The following is an 18,929-nucleotide window of genomic DNA, read 5'->3' on the forward strand; positions in this document are numbered from 1 at the left end:
TGATTTAATTTCTGCTTCCTGTGATGATCACAGGGAATCAATAATTGAGTTATTAAAAGGGGCCATGCCACATTGAGAGGGTGGGACCGAGGTGTTGGTGGTGAGGAGCTTATGTGTAGGAGTGGGGGATTCTGAAGGTTGGAGGTAGTCTTTACATTGTAGAGATGTCCGCTTCCTCCCTTCCTTTCCTCCCACCTGCAGTTCTATACCCCACCCTTTATGTCTCTGTGACCTTACAACTGCCTTGGGTCCTCTCTCTCCCTTGCCACTGCCTCTTCTTCAGTTCCCTAGTGTGCCTTGGCTTGGAAAGAAAATGCTATTTGAATCCAGAAGTTGCTGAACCGGAAGTAGAGTAGCAGGGCAAAACTACCCTGACATATACTTGGCGTACCCAGCCGAGCATCCGGGCACAAGACTTAGCACTGATCCAAGCAGCCTTGTGAAGATGAGACAGTGGGCCTCTGGAGTAATTTCATAGAGGCAGTCTTTGTAGCATGTTTTCCTGAGAATCCCTTTGTGATGAAACTCACTGTAGCAGGCAAATGCCTGTGTTTGTTAAATGTAATTATACGAGGACCAAGGATGATAGGGAGGGGATGGAGAAGAGAAGCTGCTGGCTAATGCACAACTTTCGCGAGAGAGACGAATTTTGCAGGCCAGACAATCTTTTGAAGCTTTTTCTTTGTTTCAAGATTCGGTGCAAGGCAAAGGCACACTTTTTGTATTTATATTCTATCACAAATAAAAGGTAAAATGTGAAAAAATTGTGGACACTAGCACTGTCCAGACTGTATGAAAGCCAAATGGGTGAGAGACAGGCATGGAAGCTATTGAAAAAAATACCTTCAATACATGTCTTAAGGTCTTTAAATATGTGTCTCCTCTAGAGGAGTTGTGGGACTCACTAACACACACATAAATAAACAACTCAACCCAAATTAACAAGTTTCAGCTAAGAGTTTCAACAGCCTCTTTGCCTCTCCCCGCTCCACCCCCTGCCCCACCCCCCCACCCCACCCCCGCCACTCTAGAGTTTCTGTAAAGGGTCATTTTCACCAACAGGAGCTTCACATTTTTTTTCCTTTTTCCCTGTAAACTTTCTTCTTGGGTGTATTCAGTCCAAAATGAGGTAACCAAAGAACCAAAGAAAGGAAACATATAAAATCTCCAAGACAGGATTATCTCCCTTCAAATAATCACCATGTTGGTCTTCATCTTGGAGGATCCTTAGACCTTCTCTCATCTCTTTTATTTAGGGTGGAGGGGAGGTGATGCCCGGATCTACATAGTGAACTTTAATAGACACACTCTGTTTTAGTGTATGGGGATGTGTAATATAGGAATTGTTCTACAGACATAGAAGATAACAATAAGAAAAGAAAATCCATGAGAATAAGAGCAATATGAAACAAAAATGGGAGGAATGGTTGGGGGAAAAAAGGGCATCATTTGGCAAACTGAACAAATAGGGACATACTCTGAAATTGTCAAAATAGTGGGAGCACAGTGTCAAAGCTACAGGTGCTAGAATCAGTCCCCTTGGGTTTGAATCCTAAACCCATCATTTGCTAGATATGCAACCAGGAGAAAGGTACCTCACCTCCCTCCGGGGCTCAGTTTCTTCATCTGTGAAATGGAAATAATGATAGAGGCAGTTTGCAAGGGTATTTATAATGTATGGAGTTAATCCACAAGCACTGGGCACATGGCAAGTGCTCATATGTATGGTGTCTTAAGGGCTTAAAGTGACAGAAAAGGGAAGACAAGTCTACACTTGGAGCTGCTAGTCACAGTGGGAATATTTCAGGGCACAAAATGGCTGAAAAGTTAAGCAAGGCAGATCAAGACTACTCAATTCTCTTGGAGAATGTTAATTCAGTTCTTCCGTACCTCTTCAAATTCTGGACTCTATGGAGGCCAGAAAGTTTTTGCTAGAGGTGTTTGTTTTGTTTTGTTTTGTTTTGTTTTGTTTTGCTTTTTGTTTTTAAGTACAATAAAATTAGGACGTATTATTGAGAACTTCATATGGGCACCAAAGGTAAAAGCCATAACATAAGTGCATAATATTCTTGTATAATCAGGGATAGATCTGTGAATAGATTATGGCGTGACATATTTTTTTTCTCCATTAAAGATAAATATTTGCTTTATACTACTAATCTGATCTGTTTCAGAATTCATAAATTTGGACTATTTTTAAATAAGGGTGTGTTTCCAAATGTCCTTCAGCGGGTCAGTAGTAAACCAAACTGTGGTACATCCATACCATGGAATATTATTCAGCAATAAAAAGTAGTAGACTGTGAATACATACAACAACTTGGATCTCAGAAGTATAGTTAGTGAAAGAAGCTAGCCTCAAAAGATTACAAACTAAATGATTCCATTCATATGACATTCTAGAAATGACACAGTTGTAAAGATGGAGAGCCAGTTAGTGGTTGCCAAGAGTCAGGGTTGGTGGGAGGGCTGGCGGTGGCTATAAAGGGGTATCACGAATAGTGTTTATGATAACAGAATAGCTCTTGATTGTGACGACAACTACACCTGTGTTAAATTTCACATAACTAAACACACACACATACATTCGCACACACAACGCGTGCATGTAAAACTGGAGAGACAAATTCTGTGGATTGTACTCATGTCAATTTCCTGGTTTTGATGTTGCACCATAACCGTGCAAGGTGTTACCACTGGAAGACACTCCCTGTACATTTTATGCAACTTTCTGTGAATCTGTAATGATTTCAAAAGCAAAAGTTCAAAAATCAAAGGTATATTTATTCCTAATTTGATTTTTAACTTTGCTGATTTCCACCATACTACCGCAAGATAAGGTAATCACTTAAAATACCGACTGACGGACAGCTCTTTGAATATGAGCATCTTAGGGCCAGCAGCTGTATACTACTCCAAATTTCATAAATTTGCTATTTTCCGTTGCTTCCAGATGAAGATTCAGTGACAGAAACCTTTATGGGTAATTAGGCGGACTCTAAAAAACATGCAGAATAACTTTTCCACAGCCTTTGAGAACTCAGCCAATATGACCCAATATATTTTGTTTTGATCACAGCCTATCTATGGGGGCTTTTTGATCACATTTTAAGAGGAATCGGGCAGTCGCTCATCTGAATCCTTGTTCCATGCAATACCAGCTCCCTTATCACTATTCCTGTAAGCTTCCTATCTCAATCAGATGGCAAAACAGGGAGGAGATGCGTTTGGCACGCAGTAGACTCTTCAGAATTTGGGCTCCCCAACCAGGTGGAAGTTGTCTCAAAGAAGGTCTTTGTTGGCAGTGACCGCTAATGAGCAGTGACTGCAGTCTGAATGTGTGTGACATCCTGGTGTGGGAGTGTGTATTTAGCTTGTAGATCTTCCAAGGAGTGTGATGTTTTTGAGGAATAATAGCTGATTTGTCTGGCCTTATTTTGGATTTGGATTTTGGATTTTTTTTTTCCATTCTGGTTCAAAACCTGGTAAGCTTACTGAACATGCTGATTTATGTCCCCTACCTTTTAGTTAGTTGGTTAGTCTGTCAGTTGGCTGGTAAGTTACAGCCAGATGTGCTTTTAGTTTCGCTAACAGAGTGTGGAAGGTTTTGCTGTGGGTTTAGGGGTAAATGTATTCACAGAGGTCTAACCATTGTTGATGTAAGGAGGAATGTGTCCGCAGGAGATCTGTGGCTGAGGGCTGGGTTGTTTTGCAAGTTTAAGGGCAGTGCTTTCCTCAGACTGCAGGTAGCTGACGGCATTTATAGAGAGGTGTGCATGAAATGGTGCTAAGCCTCTGCATTTGTGTGACACTTAAGAAGTTTTAAAACCATTTCATGTGAATCTTTTTGTTATCTACATCCAGGTAGGGCAGGTATGACACCCTCCACCTACTTTTTTTTTTTTTTCTTAACAGATACAAAATGAAAGACTGGAGGGGTCATGATTTATTCAAGGTCACCAGCTCAGGAAGTGAGGAATCAAGGACTAGTTATACATTTTTAAATTTGGTGCTCTTTTCACCAGAACCTTCTGCCTCTGCACATACCCAGATACCAAAGAAATATGATAAGTTCTGTTTTCTTTTTATTGGCTTTAGATATCTTAGAGAATCTATGTTTATGGTGAGATCTGGGTTTATTTTCTGCCATCAGATGCTTATGTGGGTGAGAGATTGGACTTGAGAAATGTCAGTGAAGAAATCATTTTTATGGCCATTGATCTTTTGAGTATATGTTTCCCTATAGAACTAGATAATAGAAGGCAAGATTGCCTATTAAGTAGTGCTTGATGCTGACTTACCATTCAGAGAAATCAAAACTTTTTTCTTTTAACCATTCATTCTGTTTTAGTGGTTTGATTAACCTACTTTTTGACTCTTTCATTGGTCAGGTAATCTGTCCAATTAAGGAACTATTACTCTGTATAGGGCATGAAGTCCATAGATAATTTGGCACTAAATAATAACTAATAAATATTAAGTGAGTAAATAAATAGTAAAATAAAATAGGAAGATAATGAAAGTCATGAGTACAGTTCTCTCTGCAGTTCTACTCAAGATAAATCATGTTGGCTGTTTTACATTTTGTGCCTTTGTTTTTTCATCTATTTTAGCATCCTTGATTAAAATAATACTATCATTGGGATAAAAATTATTTTATTTGAAGTAGAGGGTTTCTTAATGACAACTATTACTCCTAAATAAACCATTTTGTAACTAATCTGTCCCACTGCTTTATTTTTAAAATGATATAAACTGATTTATTACTTGCATTATACCCCAGGACCATGGAAGAATTAATATATTCTCTTCCAATCATTATGTGACAGCAGCTTGAGGGAGTGTAGAACCCAGGAGCTGATGTTTATGTAAAGACTTAGGACATACAAAAATGTATACCTTTTCTCATTAAGAAAACAGTTGAGTCACACAGGAAAGTTTTGAAAGACATCAGGAAAAAGACTAGCCTAATAATTTTGATAATCTGTACCTTTCTAAAGTTGGGATGGTTTATAGAGTATCAGGTTCTTACAGAACTGGATATCATACACAACCCAAATCACCCTATGTGGTCCTAATGAGAAAAAGAAATTATTCATGTTTGGTGCTAAGTGTTGGCAAATGAAAATTTCTACTTTATAAGCCCAGGAAAATTCTACCTTAAGTGAGAAGAACATTGGTAGATTTGAAAAAAAGTAATCCATAATTGCTTTGTACTTTTGTATTTTGTCCAAATTCTTCTAGATATTGTGAGAACCCCCACCCCCACCCCCTGATTTCATCTTAAAGCATTTACTTGCATCTGTTTGGTCAAAGATATAACACTTGAAGGCAGTATGGGAAAGAGCATCCAAAGGGTCTTCTTTTCTATTTTGGGCCTTCATGCTTGGAATTCCCTTATTCCAAAAATATCTTTTTGGGGAAACCCAAACAATGTGCTAAAATTAATACCCCAAAAGGAAATGAACTGGAATTGACCTTTGCTGCTTCCTGCCCCTTGTTTCCTGCTATTTTAGCAACTTTCTCAAAAGTGGCATCCGTCCATCTCTAGTCTTGTTATCAGAGTCAAAGCTGATTTCCTGACCGAGAGTCGCAGGACTGAGGGGCATGGGACTTTTAGCAAAATAGTGGGTTTGGCAAATGGAGATTAGAAATGCCAGACACAGAAGAATGCATTTGGTATGATTCTCCTTCCATGAAATTCAGGAGTTGGCTGGCAGGAACGTTCCAGGAGAGAACTTTCGGGGTGACAAAACTGTCATATCTTGATCGTGTTTATGGTGACATATGGGTAGACACTTGCTGAAAGTCAACAACCATACGCTTGAAATGCATTTTAAATAAATTTAAATTTAATAAAAGTAAATCAATTTAATAAAAATTAAATAAAATTCAAATACATTTTCAAAATGAAATAAACTTGATTATAAGTAATTTATATCTCAATAAAGTTGATTTTTTAAAAATTGTGAGTAGAATGCAATTTGAGGGGTGCTTGGATGGCTCGGTTGGTTGAGCTTCCTACTCTTGATTTTGGCTCATAATCCCAGGGTCATGGGATCAAGCCCCATGTGGAGCTCTGGGCTCAATGTGGAGCCTGCTTAAGATTCTCTGTCTCTCTCTCTCTCTGCCCCTCTCTTGCTACTCATGCTCTTGTGCTCGCTCGCTCTCTCTGAAAAAAAAAAAAAAAAGAATGCAATTTGAAAAGCATTACTGCCAACTCCTTACTTATCCTTTAATTTTGTCTTTAGTACAGAGGACATGACAATATTCCAGGACAATATTTTGATAGCAACCACCACTTTTCATGTTTTATAAGGTTAAGACGTCCATGCAATACCACTGAAAGATAACTTATCTCACAAAACAGGATAGTTCCACTTGCTTAGAGATGTTTAGGTTTTATTCCTCAAGATAATCTCATGCCTGCGAGTAGAACCGTAACTTTGACTTAAAAAAATGTTTACATATTAATTTCATTATTGTCTTGCTAAGAGTGAATAATTACCTAACAAATCCTTTCGTGCAAATTGCACACCTTTGTAGGACCTTCCTGGAAGACATATTGGGTGTACCTGCTCACCTTTGGTATAAGAATAGCTACTCAGCCTTGGAAAAGGGTTCTCAGCAAGCAGACTTGGCTCATACTCATTTGCCCCCAGCTTCTCCATTACAAAATGTTCCCAGTCAGAACTGGTTCTTTTTAAGTCTTTGCAAACTTTGTTGGATGGAGTGTGGCTTTTCATTGTCTGTGTGCCCACTTTTCTCTTTTCTTTTGTCTCCAGAATACCATCTTATGTTAATCGCATACAGTAGTCAGAAATAGTCATTTATTTTGTGACAAATTTAATGATCCTTTTGAAAAACTAGATTCTGATTTCTCTAGTTAGGCTTTAGAGGCAACTATAAAAGTGATTTTTCTGATTGTCTTGCTGGACCCATTTCAGGGACATTCTAGCTAAATGGCAGCCCTTTAACTAGTATTTAAAATACCAAGCTTCAAAAAGGTATATGCCCCCTCATGTCAATTGGAGCATTATTTACAATAGCCAAGACATGGAAACAACATTAAGTGTCCATCAGTGGATGAATGGATAAAGACACGCATACACACACACATACAGACACAAACACACACACACACACACACACACACACACACACACACACACAGAGGAATATTATTTAGGCATAACAAAGAAGGAAATCTTGCCATTTGTGCCAACATGAATGGATCTTGAGGGCAACTGAAATAAGCCAGACAGAGAAGGACAAATACTTTGTGTTCTCGCTTAAATGTCGCATCTAAAGAGAAAAACCAAACTCACAGATAACAGAGAACAGATTGGTGATTGCCAGAGGCAGGGGTAAGGGTTGATGGGTGAGGGGGCCAAAATAGATGAAAATTAGTTAAAAGATACCCCCCAAAAAGAATCTCGAGGATGAAACTAATCTAGAAATATATAAAATATGGGGAAGACAGAATGTAAGGGGAAACAGGAAGAAGAGAGACCTTACACGGCATGTCCTTTGAGTGGGAGCAAAGCAGTATGTACCTACAAGTCCTGGGGGCATATGAGGCCTTCCAGGGACTTCCAGGGTCTTCCAGGGGAAGTACAAATGCCAGGAAGATCCAATCCATAATATGGGACTGGATTTACTTTCCGTGAAAATTATACTCGTTTCATCTGTTGCCTTATGGATCTGGAAACCTTAAACCAGGTAGGATCTCAGAGTTTTAATGAAGTACACAACTCTGAGTTACTTGCAGGTTGAAACTTTGGAAGTCTGCTGCATTGGAAGGGAAGTGGCTTAATGCCTTTTTATTTGCCAAACCACGAAATGATAAAGACCACTGACTTACACAAAGGAAGACCAGTGCCTATAGGTTTTTCTTTATGATGTGCATACTTGAAAAGTAAATAATACAAAATAAAAAAGCCAGACTTGGGATTTGGCGTGCTTTTAGAGCTCACAGCAGTACAGTTAAAATGAATTTCTCTTCCTCCCTCCTACTTCCTTTGTTTTTCTCCAGACTTTGCCCTTTGAAACAAACACTGAACAGCACAGGACATGGTATTTCCTGGGTAATGTCATTGGCTGTGAGCTTTGTTTATTAATCATGACATTAGGGCATTGAGAGATCTTATATGGCTTCCTCTTGTACCATACAGGCTTCTCTCTCTCTCTCTCTCTCTCTCTCTCTCTCTCTCTCTCTCTCTCCGTCTCTGTCTCTCTCTCTTTCTCTCTCTTCTCTCTCTCTCACACATACACACACACACATATGCACACACGCATACGCACACACATGCACATGCTCAAACTCCTTTTGCCCTTTGTTTTGCTTTGTGTCTTTCCCTCATTCTTTAAGAGAAGGCAGGATAAGGAGTGTTTTTTCCCTATACTTCTCTGTTTTTTTCTCTTTTCTTCTTGTTGTGATTTTTTTTTGATAGTGGTAGTATCAGCAGTAAAATGCCAGAAAGATCTTTTTGACAATAACATAAATATTATGTTATTATTATTTTTTTTTAAACAAAGATTGGGGTGGGGGGGCAGGGAATGTTAAAGGGGAAAAAGGATATAATTAAAACTGCTAACTAGCCTATGGTCAGAGCCAGGTTAGAATTTAAGGATGCTTCTCTGAAACTTCATATTATATCAACACCTGTCTTCCTGCTTTCCTGGCCCCTGACTTTTCTCCTTCCCTGCAGCACAGCACATTGAACATGCTACAATCCTGGGTGTAAACACTTATATCCATGACCCTAAAACTATTTTAGATAATCATATTTCATTGTTCACTCCTTCGGAAGTCATTACTACTTTTCTTTAAACCACGGCTCTGAAATTTCTCAGAGCATGGGGCAATGCGATGGTGTGACATGTGTTGATATATGAGTAATCCATAGGTCAGTAAAGGTTAATGATAGGGACTGTTGGTTATATGTAAGCTTAAGTAGTGCCTGGCTCATATATGAGAAGAATAGGATCTCTGCATTTCTTCTTAAATTAACCTAATTTAAAAGGGGAGATTTTGTAACAGCATAAATATTAATTAATAACAATATTCATCAGTATTCATTCCTAATCGGTGACCTACTTGTATATCATGCTATATGTGTGGTTATATTGAGAAAGTCAAATAACTCCTCTTGGAGCTTACCATCTAAAGCAGGATGTCAGAGGTATGACTTTAGGTAGCCTTGCAGATACATTTTTTTGAAAAATGTAGACCTGAGACAATTTTGCAGCCACCGTCAGTGGTTAGCAGCAAAGATTTTAATTAACACAGTAGTTCTTGAGTAGTAAGTTGTATGTCTAATCTTTGAGAAATGTGTGCTCTTCTGACTCATGCATTTTAGATATGGCTTAGTTTGGTTTTCTTTAGGTCCTAGGTATGTGGGACAGTATGTCTTATGCTTTGAAGCCATTCATGCTGGGCTGCTTGTAGTTTCTGTCTTGTTGAGTTTCTAACTCTTGACCTCACCTGCTCTAGGCTCCTTAACTCCAGGAGCTCATTTTCAGCAGAATATGCTTTGGATGGTGGTTGAGTCTAAAATGCTTTCTCTCTCCTTTTTATGGCAATGGGATGGGCTTATGCACGCTAAGAGCCCAGGTATTGCTGTTACATTTAGCACGTGCCCATTTAGAATGATATTTATTAAATAAATGCGATGCCTGGGAGGGATTAGAAATATTTCACTATTCCTTAGCCTAGTGGAAAAGGTAGTTTTTAGAACAATCCTTTTGTGTGTATTTTTGCTTTATATGCTTTTGTCTTTAGCTTAGGGAGAGTTGTATGGTGGATTTTTTTTCCCCTTTCCTCCTGCCACGACTTAGTTCAAGGAGCGAGTTTTCTCCTTTTGTTTCCGGTCTGTCAGGAACGAAGGCCAGCTTGTTGAGTCTGGTGCCCTAGGAGCGTGTGGTTGCAGTCTGGTCTCTTGCGGCAGCGATATCTACCGAGGTACCAAGGCCCCGTGCATGTTGGCCGAAGCCCATAGCTGTCGTGCACCCCGGCTTGTGGTTGACTGGGTTCTGATCTAAGTGCCAGGAAGGGAGATGACAGAGAGGTGGGCACGTGAGGTCAGAGAAGGAAGGGAGGAAGGTCGGCTAACGGACTCTAGATTGCCTGAAGTTAACCATTGCGAGGGGCACTTGGGCGGGGAGCTGGGGTCTGTGCCCCTGATGTCAGACAGTGTTGATTCCAATGGCTAAATGTGCACATTGTTCTCAACCAAGAGTTGGAAGCGTTCCAAGGGTGCCTTAGAAGACCTTTGTTGTCCCCCTTTTCATGAGCAGCTTCTCCTTCCCTGGCCTCAAGAGCACGTCAGGCGTGTCCTAGGGTCTTCGCGTGTCTTTTCAGATCCTGCACCCACTCTTCCGTGGCACATGTGTAAAGGCTGTAGCCATGGCTGCTGGTGGTTTGTCTTGGGTTTCTTTCTGTGTCCCACTCTGCCAGCCGGGTAAGTGGGGGGAGCTGGCAGCAAGAGGAAGGGGCCGGAGGGAAGGTGGTGAAAGGCGCGCTCAGGGGTATCTGGCTTTGGGTTTTTACAGAAGTTGATAGCATTCGGCTTAGTGACCACAATTCAATTATAAGCACCGTACCGCCATCCTGAGTGACTCTATCCTTGCCAAAAACTGCTGTGTAAAGGCGGCTGCATTTTTGTTAGCCTTGCCTGATGGATTTTTAAGTATATTAACCACATACATTCACACAAAGGGGAAAATTTACTGCCTAAACAGAGGGACCTAAATCCCCCAGGCTAAATAAACCCAATGAAAACACAAGAACTGCATTTACAGGCCTCCCGAAGATAAGAATTCAACCTTTAAAAAGGTTCCTTCAAATGAAAAATGGATGGCTGAGCTGCTAATGGCCCAGTAACCTAGGAATTTAACTCTTCCCTAATGTGCAGGGACCTCGGATCAGTTCCAACTTCTCGGGATGGGGGATTTTCATCCCGGGCTTCTGGGCCTGGAAGGTCTAGTTGTGGCCTTAGAGGTTTAATGACCACCTTGGAAGACAGACTGTCTTGGCAGTTTTTGTGTTACCTTTGTTTCCCGTGTGTGTGTGTGTGTGTGTGTGTGTGTGTGTGTGCGCGCGCGCGCGCAGGCACACGTGTATGCATGCATGCGTGTATGCGTAAAAGAGAATCGTATACGTGTGTGTCTGTGGGGAGAGAGGTAGGAGCCAAGGTCAGGGAGAGAGTGTGTGTGCCCCAGCTTTTCTCAGTTAGCATTTGGTCGAGGAGAGAAGCCGAGGGGAACTTAGTCTTCAGTTAAAGTTAGGGGAAGAGCTGGGGGGCTAAGAATTTACATAGGGGCATTATCCCGCATGTGTTTCTCTACAGAAACAGGTTATCCATTAGGGTACATGTGAGGCAACAGGTCTCCCCCAAATGTTCTTGATCTTCCAGTGCTATTGAGGGTCTCTAAATCTCATTACCAGTAAATCCTGCCACTATGTTAAGAATAAGGATGACCATGAATGGACCTGCAGGTGAATTCATGCCTCTGTAGTAAGTTATCTGAGTATTATTTTAAAATACACATGGTGGGTGGGAGAGGGGTTAACTACAAAGGGGGCGAGGGAACTTTTTGAGGTGATGAAACTGTTCTGTATTGATTGTAGTGATATTTTATGACTGTCTGCATTTGTCAAATCCCATAGAACTGCATGTTAAAAAGGGTGAATTTTACTATCTGTAAATTATAGCTCAATAAACATGACCTCCCTGAAATAACAAATGAATAAGTAAATAATTTGTGAATGAACAAATGAGTATTCCTTTCACTTGTCCCCTGGCTGCTTTGCCAGCCAGTGAGCCATTTAGATAATGCTTCCCTTTCAAAGGAAGGACACCACATAGTCAACTCCGGCCTATGAGCTCATGATGCCAGTAAAGCAGTTCCAGAAAAAGCAGAGATGGTGTGTGTTTCCTCCTGGGGGCAGATGACCTAACCCTCCAGGTAGCAATGCCCTTGTATGGTTAGCACAGGTAGCGAAATACCTGCCTCATGCTGACTCACCAGATAAAAAATCATTTCTCTGAATGAGTCAGAATCAAAAGTGTGCTCTGAAAGTCTTATATGTCCTGCATCGTGAAAGACTGAAAGCACCAATTAGGGTACCTGCTTGTAGGGTCTCGGTGGCCCTATATGGATAATAAGCACAGCCTGCAGCTCTTATTTCCAGGCGTGATCACATTAAATTCTAGCTCACTCAATCATATACTCAAGTACAGGAGAAACTTCTTAAGTATGTGCTGTAATAATGTTGCTTATTCAGTTGTAAGTAAACCTAATAATGGTAGAACACATTGCTTCGATGTTAAGTGTATACCTGGACTCTGTGTGTGTGTGTGTGTGTGTGTGTGTGTGTGTGTGTGTGCGTGTGCGTGGTGTGTGTGTGTTAAGGATACAGAGTTAAAGCAGACTTGGGCAATGTAAAATACCACAGAAAGTAGGGGTTTCCAAGGAAAACATGGGGGAACTCTGTATGAGAATCTAATGTATGCTATAGCTTTTAAAAGGAAACATTAATAGTGAAACACGCCCTCAAAGGGCTAGCCAGTAATAAATTTTGTGTCAGAAATTACCTGTCAGTAGGATTATGTTAAATAATGTTGAATTGTTATTAGTCGGAGGGGAAAGGGGAGAGTAACTTTCTCAAAAACGTTCAAAGAGTGTAATGTTTCATACACAAATCCCATTATTGTTTAACGGGATTTTTGTGCTTAACCCTTCTCAAAGATGTATTGAAAACGTTGACCATTTTAGTTCATCCCCCAAATGCAACCGTTAAAGGAGAAGAAGCCAAACTCTTTCTCTGCAGGAATTTGGAATTACCCTGAGGACCAGTGTATCTTATTAGACATTCATTGCAGAGCATCGTGATTGGTAAATGTGTACCACTCGCTGGGATGACAAAGGAAACTGTCTCTACTTCTACGCCTTAGCAAAGCAGTAATGAAATAATGAGAGCCCCACTATTCCAACATTTTGAGCGTTTTTCTCAATTTGGCCAAGTAACTAAATATATGTGTTTCCCCTTTAGAAAAATCTCATTGCAAATGTGTGACTGCCTAAGAATTTTTAAGGTTTGTTGCAATATATTGGGTTTGTAAATGAGGACACTCACTAAGCCAGGGCCTAGAATGCCATCCTGGAAGCAATGAAGAATGGAGACTGATGGGAACAGTGTGTGAGGCACACTGAGGTTTCAATATGAACTAACGCGTTGTCACGGGGCCCTTCACAAAGGGCCACTTATGACTCATAGGTGTCAAATCATCGTCACTACTTTCAGAATAAAAGATCATTTTGACTTTATGTGAACTGAATGGAAAATGATTACTGCATCGGCTTGGGTTTTTGAAGGACGAAATCAGAGGTAAACTTTGGGATCCCTCCATGTGCTTTCATTTGACCCGTTGATTATTGGTCGTTACCTGCCTTGGGTCCCTTTAGGAAATTGTCATATTTGCTGACATATTTGATTTCATGACATTCGGACAAGACCTTGCCATCAAATGTGTGCATAAGCACCTTAGCCATTTGTGGGAATATTTATTTCTTTAGGTTGTCAAATACCAGTTTTAGTAAATGACCCCAGCAGTAATTTCCAAATGGTCTTGGGGTGGTTTAGTGTCACAGGTGACCTTTTAAAAGTGCAAGCCAGTGCATCCTTTCAGGGGCAACTTGTAATCTGGAGAGGCTTCTTGTCAGCCTGAAGCATTTGGATTTGCTTTAGGAAAGCTCTATCATGGTGGTAAGGACAATGGTATTTTAAAGCTCACTCAAGATGGCAGGCATTGGTGCCCTCCATTTGGGTTTTGATCTTGCGGTTATGGAATGATCTTTTTTTTTTTTTTTTTTAATTTAATTTTTTTTTAATTTTTTTTTTCAACGTTTATTTATTTTTGGGACAGAGAGAGACAGAGCATGAACGGGGGAGGGGCAGAGAGAGAGGGAGACACAGAATCGGAAACAGGCTACAGGCTCTGAGCCGTCAGCCCAGAGCCTGACGCGGGGCTCGAACTCACGGACCGCGAGATCGTGACCTGGCTGAAGTCGGACGCTTAACCGACTGCGCCACCCAGGCGCCCCTGGAATGATCTTTTAATTACACAGCAAAATACATGGTTTCACACTGTCCTGTTTTGAGTTAGTTAAAACATACAGAGGCCAGGCTTACTGTTGTCACTCATAATGTAGTGAACCTGAGACTAAGTCAGTGAAACCATACTTTTCCCTTGAGACACCACCTTCACCACCAGCAGGTCCCCTGTCCTTGTCTAGTCTAGCTTCAATCAAAACAGATTGGATATTCCTATTAGCCCTTCTGAGAGTTTCTTCATGCCCCACTCATAATGAAGGTTCTCTGTATTTCCAAAAGCTTCTTAACTTCCTGTGAAATTCCTTCCTGCCTTTCGGGTTTGTTTTTCTTTTAACAACTGAGCAAAACCATCTTTCTGTTATAATTCTGAACAAAACACCTTTGAAATTTCTTTATTATGGAAAATTTCAAGCCTGTTGTAAGTACAAAGATGAGGATAATGACCCCACAGACCTGTTGCTCTACTTAAACAGTTCTTGACTCACTGCCAGTCATGTTTCATTGGTGTCTCTGCCCACATCCAGCACGAAGCATATTTCAGATATCATAGCATTTCATCCCTAAGCAGTTCAGCATGTAAGTATAAAAAGTGTGTATTCTTTAAAGAAGAGTAAACACAATACCATTTTTTCACCTAAAAAGTTACCCGTGGTTTCTTAGTATTTTAAGATATCTTTCAAATTTCCTTGATTGTCTCATAGATTTTTGCCCTTTATTTTTGTTTGTTTATTTGTTTGTTTGTTTGTTTGTTTTTGTATAAAACCACTACAGAGGTAGCCACAGCTGCGGCCTGGGTCCTCTGCGGGAAGACTCCAGTGTGATTCTGTAGGTCATTGAATTCCTGGTAGGGAGATTTGATGAACACAGACTTTTTCCAGAAGTCAGGGGTGAAGTAGCTGTAGGTCTTGGATATGGCATCAAAGATGGCCTTGGCATAGTCGCCAAGGGTGGCAGTGCAGCCCCTGGCTAAGGTGTGACAGTCATCCATACTGGCCATTAGCAGCAGCTTCTTGGGCACAGAGGCAGAGATGATGCTGGTGCAGGATGAGGCTGTCAGCGTGGAGGCAGGCACCTTTCAGGGACAGTGTGGGACTTGCCTGTCTCATTCCTCTAGTAGCCTTATCACATGGGGACAATTGGCCGAGGTGATGGCCCCAAGCACAGCAGCGGCTACCTCCTTGGAGCCCTTAACGCCCAGACCAACATGGCCATATAGTCCCAGATGGGGACAAATGCCTTGAACTTGGTCCACTGAGCAATGCACATCTGCTCTTGTATGGCCTTATCCAAGGCTTATCCTTATCCTTGTGTTCAAAACCTTATCCTTGAGGCACATCCCCAGGAAAAAGTCAGTGATTTATGACTCCTTGATGGGCAAGAAGAAAAGAGAGGTATCCCCTAGGGATTTGATCTTAAGGCTCTTGACCAGGTGACCTAACTTCGTGTTGCTTCTTCAAGCTCTATCATCTGGGTCAAGCTGCCACTGCCTCCTACTCCAAGGCCCCAGCAGCACTGGTGTATTTCCACCGTTTGGGTTTTCTTAGAGAAAAAGTGCCCTTTATTTTAATCAGAACTGGAATAAGGTCCATACATTGAAACTGGTTGACATGTCTCCTGCTACACTTTTAAATCACAGATCCACGTCTCCCTCTTCTTGATTTGCCTTGCAGCTGACTTGCTGGAGAGCCTGTAGACTTTGTACACTCTGAATATTGTTGATTCCACTTTCATGGTGTCAGTTTAACAAGTTTTTTTTCTTGTATTTCTTGTTAAGTTGGTAATTTCTGGCTTTCTAGACTTGCCTTAGAGTCAAGCTCAATTTTTTTTTTTTTTTTTTTTTTTTTTTTTTTTTTTTTTTTTGCAAGGGTAATTCATGGCCAATGTGGAGTACTTCTGTCAGGAGGTACCAATTCTCTGTGTGTCTTTGGGGTATTGTCAGAGATTGAGAGTCCGTGCCTGGACCCATTATTTCTCTAGGGATTGCAAAATGGTGAAGTCTGATTCTATCATTCCTTCTTCATTTATTAGCTAGAATATTTCCATAAAGAGAACCTACCCTCAAATCTGTGCCTACCCTCAAGTCTGGTTCAACACTTCTTAAAGCCTGTGTCCCATTAATTTTAGTGTCAGAGAGATGTCCTTTTACCTAATAAGTCCCCATAAACAACTCTTAACTCATAATGGGAGGTATCGTGTAGGCGAAGACACCAGGGTGGTGTCTCGGCAGTCTTGGTTCTACCTCTGAGATCTGTATGATGTTGGGCAAACCTTATAATTGATTCCTCAGAGCTGGTGGTCTCCAGGCCCTTACCTAGATGTCAGTCAGAGAAGCAGGTTTTTTCTAAGGACATTTGAACAAATCAGGCCACGACTTTCAAGAATTGTGTTATCAAGAGTCTATACTAAAGTCTCTTTCAGGTGAAGCATTTTATGATTTTTAATTTAGGATAAAAAATAATGTACGTCCATGTCAGGGTGTTTAGGAATCAAATGACCACGAAGAACTAAAACGTTGTCTCTAACAAGGCATTATCTGATGTGTTCATTCATTAATTCATTAGCTTATGCATTTATTCTTTAAACAAGTGTATATGCTATCCAAGCCCCTATAAAGTCTAAAGCTTGAGAGTAGGTATTGTGCACAGTTATCATTTTGGGATCTCCTGGAAGTACCATTCCTGAAACTTTAGCCTGAATTTCAGGGAGCTGAGAAAAGGATGCTGGGACGCTTGGAAGTCTACTAAAATCATCCATAAGAATGATACCATGTAAGCGGGAGCCAAATTTGGAATTTTCCCCATGGAAAGAATGATTCCACGTACTTGAGAGCTAAATTTGGAATTTTCCCCATGGAAAGTGTCTTTGCTATGCAGAACCAGCATAGGGGATATTTAATAACATCCCCGAGAAGGAAAGGCAATTTAGAAGAACATCTGGAGAACTCTCATTAGTTGCTTATATGATAATGTGGATCTCAAGTTGTAGAGGAGATGCAATCAGTGATCCCACCTCTAAATGTTTCCTCCACCTTCTGCTTTCACCCGTACAACTACTGAATGCATGCAGGTTAGAAGCATGCATGAAGTCTACTGACAGCACAGTCCCAGGTTCCAAATTAGAAATATGGACTCTGGTTTCTCATTGATGTGCCTTATATTCCACATAGGATGGGTTGTAGAAGTGGCCCAGGTGGAGGGGATACTCAGGGGAAGGAAAGCAAACCCACCACTGGGATCACGCTGGCTTATGGCAGAAGCAGAACGAAAATAGGGTCAACAGCACTCACCTCAGAAACGAGGAGCAAATGGGGGCTTCCCTTCATCACTGTTTGACCCAGTACTTAATCACAGAAGGTGCCGCTGCTCGCCTGGCACTTAATCATTTAATAATAGAAGCTGTTCCTGGCAGGAAATGTTATGAAACAGCCTTCAGAGTGATAGGAGGAGAAGAGAGCAATGCTCCATTAAAAGATGCAGAGTCTCTCTTGGAGGCCATGAAGTTCTCTCATTCAATTTAATTATCACCAACAAATATTTATTTTTTCACTTGATGAATATTTATTGAGTGGCTCATTTGAGCAGCATGCGGCATAGGTGTCACCGTGACACAGAGATGGCAAGAAGCAGTTCCTTACAAGCCAGTAGGGCAGAGGCAGTTTGCACAACTCATTACGAAACAAGGCGAACTTGGACAGCACGGCATTAAAGGTGCACAAATGAAAGTTTTGTGAGGACACAGTAGGAAGAGATTAGTTCTAGAGGGAGGATTGAGAGGCAACTTAGTGAAGGAGATGGGCACTGAAGGCGAACGTGGGAAACTGGGTAGAAGCCGGCAGGGAGTGGAGAAGCAGGGCACACGCAGTAAGACAGGAAAGGGCACAGAGAACAACCGTCCCTACTTGGCATCCCATCTTCCTTCAAGACGTTAGGGCTTGGAGTCCACGTGTGTGCCACTGGGTGAGACCGTGATGCTGAACAAAAAGGATGAGATATTTTAAAAGTTTCCCCTCATTTGTATCAACTGCAGTCCTCCTGATCTTGCCCAAAATAGCGTGTCATGTCAAACTGTTGTCATCGTGAGCCTTCCCTTGGGACATGCAGGCCCACCCGGGCCTCGGGTAAGCACTACCCCTGGCCAGACACCTGCCTAACAAGCTCCCAACGGGGTTGGCCTGGAGATTAGAATATTCGTGATTTTCTCAATTTGATGCAACAGGAAGGTGGGTGGAGCTCAGACATTGCACCTTTCTCTTCAAGACAATAGCAGGCATTCTCTAGACGCACAGAGCATTTTATGACTGACGAAGAACTTTCAAGGACGGGATCTGTTTTGATTCTTGTTACATGGTTTTTCATTATTCTTACTTTATACAGAAAGATATTGAGGGGCTTGTTTTTTCAGATAATAAAAATAACTGCTTTCGTTGAGCACACTGCCAAGTCCCATCCTGGCACTTTACATTCATCTCACAGAAGCCCTGAGGTAGACCACTCGTGTCCCCCTTTAGAAGACAGGCACAGAGAAGTTATAGAACTTGCTTAAAGGCCCACAGCTAGTAAATTGTAGATGTGAGATCTGAATTCAGCCAGCATGGCTCCAAAGTTGCACTAGATGACCCAGGTCTGGAAGAGAAGTATTGTTCAAATTTACCATTTACGCAGCCGAGAGGACGCCTGGATATCACAGGGAATGTTCCCCAATGGCAAATATTTCTGCTGGACAAATGCTTTCTCACTCATTGGCCTACTATACTGGGTGGATTTCAAGAAAGCTGTTAAGGAGAAAATTGTTTGGTGCCTATTTATTTTCC

General features: G+C 41.2%; 1 protein-coding gene and 1 pseudogene across 6 annotated transcripts in view; one reads left to right on the forward strand and one right to left on the reverse strand.

Moving 5' to 3' along the window:
• The window catches only part of CREB5 (cAMP responsive element binding protein 5), a 402,224-nt gene that overhangs the window by 185,219 nt on the left and 198,076 nt on the right, over positions 1-18,929 (forward strand). The window lies entirely within an intron of this gene.
• On the reverse strand, positions 14,561-15,756 carry LOC123606621 (annotated as a pseudogene).

Source organism: Leopardus geoffroyi, chromosome A2 (genome assembly GCF_018350155.1).
Source record: "Leopardus geoffroyi isolate Oge1 chromosome A2, O.geoffroyi_Oge1_pat1.0, whole genome shotgun sequence".
NCBI classification, from domain to species: Eukaryota; Metazoa; Chordata; class Mammalia; order Carnivora; family Felidae; genus Leopardus; species Leopardus geoffroyi.